This window comes from Salmo salar, chromosome ssa15 (assembly GCF_905237065.1).
Source record: "Salmo salar chromosome ssa15, Ssal_v3.1, whole genome shotgun sequence".
In the NCBI taxonomy this organism is placed as follows: Eukaryota; Metazoa; Chordata; class Actinopteri; order Salmoniformes; family Salmonidae; genus Salmo; species Salmo salar.
In genome coordinates this window covers 31,537,721-31,546,578 of record NC_059456.1, presented here as the reverse complement: position 1 = coordinate 31,546,578, position 8,858 = coordinate 31,537,721, and positions in this window count along the sequence as shown.

Sequence of the window (8,858 nt, the reverse complement as noted above, 5' to 3'; positions counted from 1 at the left end):
TATGCACAAAAAGCTTATTTCTCTATATTGTTGTGCACAAATTTGTTTACATCCCTGTTAGTGAGCATTTCTCCTTTGCCAAGATAATCCATCCACCTGACAGGTGTGGCATATCAAGAAGGTGATTAAACAGCATGATCATTACACAGGTGCACCTTGTGCTGGGGGATAAAAGGCCACTCTAAAATGTGCAGTTTTGTCACACAACACAATGCCACAGATGTCTCAAGTATTGAGGGAGCATGCAATTGGCATGCTGGCTGCAAGAATGTCCACCAGAGCTGTTGCCAGCGAATTTCATGTTCATTTCTCAACTGTAAGCTGCCACCAACGTAGTTTTAGAGTATTTGGCAGTACGTCCAACAGGCCTCACAACTGAAGACCACGTGTAACCATGTCAGCCCAGGACCTCCACATCCAGCTTCTTCACCTGCGGGATCTTCTGAGACCAGCCACCCGGACAGCTGATGAAACTGTGGGTTTGGACAACCAAAGAATTTCTGCACAAACTGTCAGAAACCGTCTCAGGGAAGCTCATCTGCATGGTCATCATCCTCACTAGGGTCTTGACCTGACTGCAGTTTGGCATCATAACCGACTTCAGTGGGCAAATGCTCACCTTCAATGGCAACTGGCCTGCTGGAGAAGTGTGTTCTTAACGGATGAATACTGGTTTCAACTGTACCGGGCAGATGTCAGACAACGGGTATGCCGTCGTGTGGGCGAGCGGTTTGCTGATGTCAGCATTGTGAACAGAGTGCCCCATGGTGGTGGTGGGGTTATGATATGGGCAGACATAAGCTGCTGACAATGAACACAATTGTATATTATCGATGGCAATTTCAATGCACAGAGATACCATGACGAAAGCCAGAGGCCCATTGTCGTGCCATTCATCCGCCGCCATCACCTCATGTTTCAGCATGATAATGCACGGCCCCATGTCACAAGGATCTGTACACAGTTCCTGAATGCTGAAAATGTCCTGGCCTGCATATTTACCAGACATGTCACCCATTGAGCATGTTTGGGATGCTCTGCATCGACATGTTCGACAGTGTGTTCCAGTTCCCGCTAATATCCAGAAACTTTGCACAGCCATTGAAGAGGAGTGGGACAACATTCCACAGGCCACAATCAACAGCCTGATCAACTCTATGCCATGGAGATGTATCGCACTGCATAAGGCAAATAGATGTGAAATCCATAGATTAGGGCTTAATTCAGTTATTTAAATTGACTGATTGCCTTATAAGAACTGTGACTCAGTAAAATCGTAGAAATTGTTGCATGTTGTGTTTATACACTACATGAACAATATAATGTGTATACCTGCTCGTCGAACATCTTATTCCAAAATCATGGGCATTAATATGGAGTTGCTACCCCCTTTGCTGCTATAACAGCCTCCACTGTTCTGGGAAGGCTTTCCACTAGATGTTGGAACATTGCTGCAGGGACTTGCTTCCATTCTGCCACAAGAGCATTAGTGAGGTCGGGCACTGATGTTGGGCGATTAGGCCTGGCTCGCAGTCGGCATTCCAATTCATCCCAAAGGTATTCAATGGGGTTAAGGTCAGGGCTCTGTGCAGGACAGTCAAGTTCATCCACACTGATCTTGACAAACTGTTTCTTTGTGGACCTCGCTTGGTGCACAAGGGCATTGTCATGCTGAAACAGGAAAGGGCCTTCCCCAAACTGTTGCCACAAAGTTTGAAGCACAGAATCATCTACAATGTAATTGTATGCTGTAGCATTAAGATTTCCCTTCACTGGAACTAAGTGGCCTAGACCGAAACATGAAAAACAGCCTCAGACCATTATTCCTCCTCCACCAAACTTTACAGTTGTCACTATGCATTGGGGCAGGTAGCGTTCTCCTTGCATCCACCAAACCCTGATTCGTCTGTTGGACTGCCAGATGGTGAAGTGCGATTGCTCGGCCATGGAAACCCATTTCATGAAGCTCCCAACCAACAGTTTTTGTGCTGACGTTGCTTCCAGAGGCAGTTTGGATCTCGGTAGTGAGCATTGCAACCGAAGACAGACGTTTCTTTAAGCGCTACACGCTTCAGCACTTGCCAGTCCCGTTCTGTGAGCTTGTGTGGCCTATCACTTCGCAGCTGAGCCGTTGTTGCTCCTAGACGGCAGCTCTAGCAAGGCAGAAATTTGACAAACTGACTTTTGGAAAGGTGGCATCCTATGATGGTGCCACGTTGAAAGTCACTGAGCTCTTCAGTAAGGCCACAATGTTTGTCTATGGAGATTGCATGGCTGTGTGCTCGATTTTATACACCGGTCAGCAACGGGTGTGGCTGAAATAGCCGAATCCACTAATTTGAAGGGGTGTCCGCATACTTTTGTATATATAGTGTATTTTTGTTCAGTATAGATTGTTTTATACTTTTTTACTCATGTAGGCCTACTGGACTGTGGCTAGGTGGGATTTTTATGTGTTAATGTTTTGGCAATAGGAGGCATGGCATTAATATGCTTTTTTTTGTTACTTTATAGGTCATGCCCTTAGTCTTGCATATAATCAGTGCTGCTAAAATAACCTGAATAGTGTTTTTCACTATTTCACTTTTCACAATCGTATTTTCTTTCAGTTTAATGCTATTCTTTAGAGATCAATACTCTTCTACTAGACATTGGTAGGAAATGGACTTTTGCAGGACCTGTGCTTTTCATGCTACAAAAAAAAACAGTAGCCTATGTAATTATTTGTGCTTCGACTCTCCAGTAGAACCGTTTCCTGTGCTACATGTATAATACATCATCGTTCCGACCTCCACCTCCTCTATCTTCATCTACATACAGCAGAGCCACTGGACCTGGCCACAATGTATTGTAAATATTGGCAGTTAGTTGCCATGGTATAATTCTCTTTTACAGTAATCCTGATCCTAAAGGATCGGCCTAATAGGTGAGTGTGAGTGTGCGTGTTCGCGTGCATGAGTTTTATGGAGTAGAAATGGAAAGACCTTTTAACAGGAAACACAGTAGTTAGAGGTTAAAGATTAAATGAAGGAAAGAGACGACTGACAAGTAGGTGGTACAACATAATGAAACTGGATCTGACAGCATGTAGAATGAAAAATACAGATTGGCGCCAAACCTCAGGTTAATTTGGAAAATGAAGGAAAGTCATATCTACATGGATGTTCCTCTTATAGTCCAGTTGTCCTCCACCTTGGTGCCAGAACCAGACCACCCTCTGAGAGGCATTTTTTGCATCCCCAAATGGCACCCTATTCCCTGTATAGTGGTCAAAAGTAGTGCACTATATAGAGAATAGGGTGCCATTTGGGACGTAACATTGATTACCCAGGTTATGCACACTCATCCAAACATGCTGACAGAGAGGGAGAGGGAGAAATAGTGTTTTAGACCTAAATTCCATCGTCAGCAGAAAAATAAGTTGACTGTCAAGACTAATTAATGTTATGTTTAACAGCAAGTCTTGATATGCCAACGTTTTCTAGTATGAGTCATTCACACATTTCTAAAGCAAAACACAGAGCTCTGTGTCAGACATCCAGTTCAACAAAGTATTTTGAAACTTTGGCTCCAGGCTCAGTGTGAGAGGCTGCTTATCAAATGGCACCCTATTCCCTATATAGTGCACTACTTTTGACCAGGGCCTATAAGGATCTGCACTTTGCCGGGGAATAGGGTGCCATTTGGGATGCATCCAGTGTCTCAGCCAGGTTATGTACAGTAACAAGCTTTAAAGCCAGACTCCCAAACAAAATAGAACTTTTTTCTGGTTTTACGTATCTCAAAATGTTTAGATGAAAGAGGAATTTGCCATTTGGATCACTTCAAAATTATTCAAATGAAGGTTTTACAAGTTATAAGTACAGTCTTTATGTAGTGTTGTGGTATCTTGTCGTGATGTGTGTTTTGACCTATATTTTTATTTGTAATCCCAGCCCCCGTCCCCGTAGGAGGCATTTTACATTTTGGTAGGCTGTCATTGTAAATAAGAATTTGTTCTTAACTGACTTGTCTAGTTAAATAAAGGTTAAATAAAGGTTAAATTAAAGAAAAATAAAAGCAGCTTTGTTTAGAAATTGCAGGTGGGATTTCTCAAGGTAATTACGCTTATTGATCATTTATCTCATGCACATTCTATCTGTCCCTCTGATCGTTCCAAGAGTACAGCAACACATCAACAGTACTTATACTACATGACCAAAAGTATGTGGACACCTGCTTGTCGAACGTCTTATTCCAAAATCATGGGAATTAATATGGATTTGCTCCCCCCTTTGCTGCAATAACAGCCTCCACTCTTCTGGGAGGTAAAGCTCCACCTTATCTCAGCTCACTGGTCACCATAGCAACACCCATCCGTAGCACTCACTCCAGCAGGTATATTCACTGGTCATCCCCAAAGCCAACACCTTCTTTGGCCGCCTTTCCTTCCAGTTCTCTGCTGCCAATGACTGGAACGAATTGCAAAAATCACTAAGTTGGAGACTTATATCTCCCTCACTAACTGTAAGCATCAGCTGTCAGAGCAGCTTACCGATTGCTGCAGCTGTACACAGCCCATCTGTAAATAGCCCATCCAACCAAATACCTACCTCATCCCTATATTTGTTTTTCTGCTCTTTTGCACACCGGTATTTCTTCCTGCACATCTGCACATATATCACTCCAGTGTAAATTGCTAAATTGTAATTACTTCGCCACTATTGGCCTATTTATTGCCTTACCTCCTTACTTTATTTGCACACACTGTATGCAGATTTTTCTATTGTGTTATTGACTGTACGATTGTTTATCCCATGTGTAAGTCTGTGTTGTTTTTGTCGCACTGCTTTGCTTTATCTTGGCCAGGTCGCAGTTGTAAATGAGAACTTGTTCTCAACTGGCCTACCTGGTTAAATAAAGGTGAAATAAATAAAAATAAAAAGGCTTTCCACTAGATGTTGGAACATTGCTGCAGGGACTTGCTTCCATTCAGCCACAAGAGCATTAGTGAGGTCGGACACTGATGTTGGGCGATTAGGCCTGGCTTGCAGTCGGCGTTCCAATTCATCCCAAAGGTGTTCAGTTGGGTTGAGGTCAGGGCTCTGTGCAAGCCAGTCAAGTTCTTCCACACCGATCTTGACAAACCATTTCTGTATGGACCTCACTTTTATGCACAGGGGCATTGTAATGATAAAATAGGAAAGAGCCTTCCCCAAACTGTTGCCACAAAGTTGGAAGCACAGAATTGTGTAGAATGTCATTGTATACTGTAGTGCTAAAATATCCCTTCATTGGAACTAAGGGGCCTAGCCCGAACCACGAAAAACAACCCCAGACCATTATTCATCCTCCACCAAACTTTACAGTTGGCACTATGCATTGGGGCAGGTAGCGTTCTCCTGGCATCCGCCAAACCCTGATTTGTCTGTCTGACTGCCAGATGGTGAAGCATGATTCATCACTCCAGAGAACGCATTTCCACTGCTCCAGAGTCCAATGGCGGCAAGCTTTACACCACTCCAGCCGACGCTTGGCATTGTGCATGGTGATCTTAGGTTTGTGTGCTTGGCATTTCGCATTGTGATCTTAGGTTTGTGTGCAGCTACTCGGCCATAGAAACACATTTCATGAAGCTCCCGACCAACAGTTTTTGTGCTGATGATGCTTCCAGACGCAGTTTGGAACTTGGTAGTGAGTGTTGCAACCGCGGACAGACGTGTTACGCGCTTCAGTACTCAGCAGTCCCATTCTGTGTGCTTGTGTGGCTGAGCCTTTGTTGCTCTTAGACATTTCCACTTCACAATAACAGCACTTATAGTTGACCAGGTAAGCTCTAGCAGGGCAGAAATTTGACAAAGTAACTAGTTGGAAAGGTGTCATCCTATGATGGTGCCATGTTGAAAGTATGATGGTGCCATGTTGATGGTGCCATGCTGTGTGCTCGATTTTATACACATATCAGCGGGTGTCTGAAATAGCCAAATCCACTCATTTGAATGGGTGTCCACATACTTCTGGACATGTAGTGTATCTAGCTATATCCCTCTCAATACAAACGAGACACATAAATGAGAGTTGAGTGATACAGAATAAATGTGTAATTTAGCTAACAAATGCATGTCGTATTGGCTCCTGGCTGTCAGTCCATCTGATTTGAAAACACTGCTGGGTCTGTCATTACAGAGTTGCTTTGATGTTGCTAGAGTGAGCTATGAATGAAAACTGGAATTGTGGGTGATTTTCATTCAGCAAACGATTGAGAATATTTTCCTAATGCAGTACTTGCTAGTTTGACCATATTTCTTAATTCTCAGCACCACCAGTGCCAGCAACATGCTAACTATGGATAATAATCACAAAAGCCAGCTCTGTCTACTGGTGAGTGAAGCAAGCTAGCTAGCAAACTTTGCTGGAATTTCTAGCTGGCTAATTGTTTTCCTCTTGGATGTGGAGTTTACTATTGCAACCTTTTGATGGCGAATTTATTCAACCCTATAGTTGCTAAGGGTCTACTTTTCCTGGAATGTTTGCACAGCAAGAGATCAAACGGATAACGGCTCTACCGTTGCACCGCTTTAGACGGCCTATAATGTTGAACTTTGTAAATGATATGTAAGTGAGAATTCCATTTTACTGCATTCATAGCTGACTCTACTTGTACATTTTTATACAGTAAAGTAACCTACAGTACATGCTAGTTGTAGGCTACAATCAAATGAGAACACCAGCTGTCAGATGCTGACTGATGCTGGCTGCCTGGTCTCAGAGCATTTCATATTATTCTGAATGTAAATCCGAGACACTTAATTTAGTATAATATGTTACGTTTTGTATGGTATGTATTAATTTGTGGATGTCATCATCCATTTCGTATGATATGTTACAAATTACAATTCGTATGATATGTTACGAATTAGCAAAATGTACAATATGTTAATGAATTTGCAAAATGTATGATATGTTCCGAATTCTAATTTGTTGTGGCTAACATTAGCTAGGCTAGGTGTTAAGGTTAAGTTTAGGAGTTAGGTTAAATGGTTAATGTTAGGGTTAGAGTTAGGGGAAGGCTTAGCTAACATGGTAAGTAGTTGCAAAGTAGCTAAAAAGTAGTACGTAGTTGAAAAGTTGCTAATTAGCTGAAGTTGTCCCTGATGAGATTTGAACACACAACCTTTGGGTTGCTATACATTTGCATTATTCACCCACCCACCCATCCATCCATCCATCCATCCACACCAACCAACCGCTCTCTTTTCATTTTTGCCCTAAGTAACCTTCTGTATTATGTAAACGTAACATAGCATACTAATTTGAGTGTGTCGGATTTACATTTACTATGTTACGTCTAGTCTATGAGACCAGGCTGGATCGAAGGGTGGCTGGCTAGAGAACTCTCAGATAGAGCATGTTGTGATGTCTTGCCTGTTGTTTTTTTTAAACATTATGTCTTGCCTGGGTTTGTTTTGTCCCCCGACAGTTTGATATTTCGCAATCACAAACGATGACCAATGCTCAAGGCAGAACAAGAATGCATCAGTCACACAGGAAGTCTCATCTGAACACAGGACGTCTAGAGATACACTACAAGCGAAAAGCGTACTGCACTGAAAGAAACAGGTGTTACAAAGGCACTGATGGAGATTGTACTGTATATTGGCACGCCAAGTCAAGGACCAAAAAGATAACATTTTGTGATATTCTCAGTTCAATATCACACATATACAGTACAAAATGTCATATTATTGTTTATGCAATAAATTGTACACGCACGTGTGCATGCAAGCACACACACACACATTCTTGTTAAAGAGAATGTCTATTTTTCCTCTCTGTGTAGCTCTCATAAAGGACATGGTTTTCCACTCCTAACAAAACCAACTGAAGGACAAACTGCTGCATTGATCAACCTGAGCGCCGTGCCCTTGTAACACCGATACATTTTCCTGGCCCACAGTGAATTTCCTCCAAACAAATCATTATTTTGTTCTATTAGTCTTGGCCTGTGGAAAACTACAGAATAGCAAAACCTTGGAACACAAGAGTGTCAAGCATAGAAAGGAAAATATTGTTCAGAACAAGTTTATATTTCGGCAGAGGAGGGCTTACTTGTCAATGTCTGAACAAGTTCTACATTGCATTCATTAATGAATACCCAAGTAATCCTGCATATACAGTACAAGTCTGTATTGCGAGCCTAATGTTATAGTCATGGATTAGTCTGTGCATAGCGATCCTATTATATTGTATTCTGTATGTATGCAACTATATTACTCTGAGCCTCAATGAACAAGCTCACCGACAGATTCACGTAAAGAAAGTGCTTCTTCCAAATAGCCAATCTGAGCAAGTTAGCTATGGAGATAATGTAAATACCAACTTATTTTTTCAGTTGGTACATGTATATTGGGGGAGTTAGTATTGACTTCCCTGTCAAGTGTTCTCCAACTGCTAAAGTCAAGTACAGATGTGTAACGAGTGCGCTGAGAGTCGGGAAGCAAGTTCAGGGAGTGTTTTAATAAATAAAAGAAACAATAAACACGAAACTTGAAGCACAAACAAGCACCGACATGAAAACAGAGTCAATAACACCTGAGGAAAGAACCAAGGGGAGTGACAGATATAGGGAAGATAAGCAAGTAGGTGATGGAGTGTCATGAGGCGCAGGTGCGCGAGACGATGGTGACAGGTGTGCGGGATAATCAGCAGCCTGATGACCTAGAGGCCGGAGAGGAAGTATACATGACAGCCTTTGGGTTGCTAGATGTTCGCATTGTGACACCTGATGAAGGAGAACCTTCCTGCAATGCAGTACATTTAAAACGTGTAGTGTATTTGAGGTTTAAAAAGGCTTCAGCAGTTTGTTTATGCAATAAATT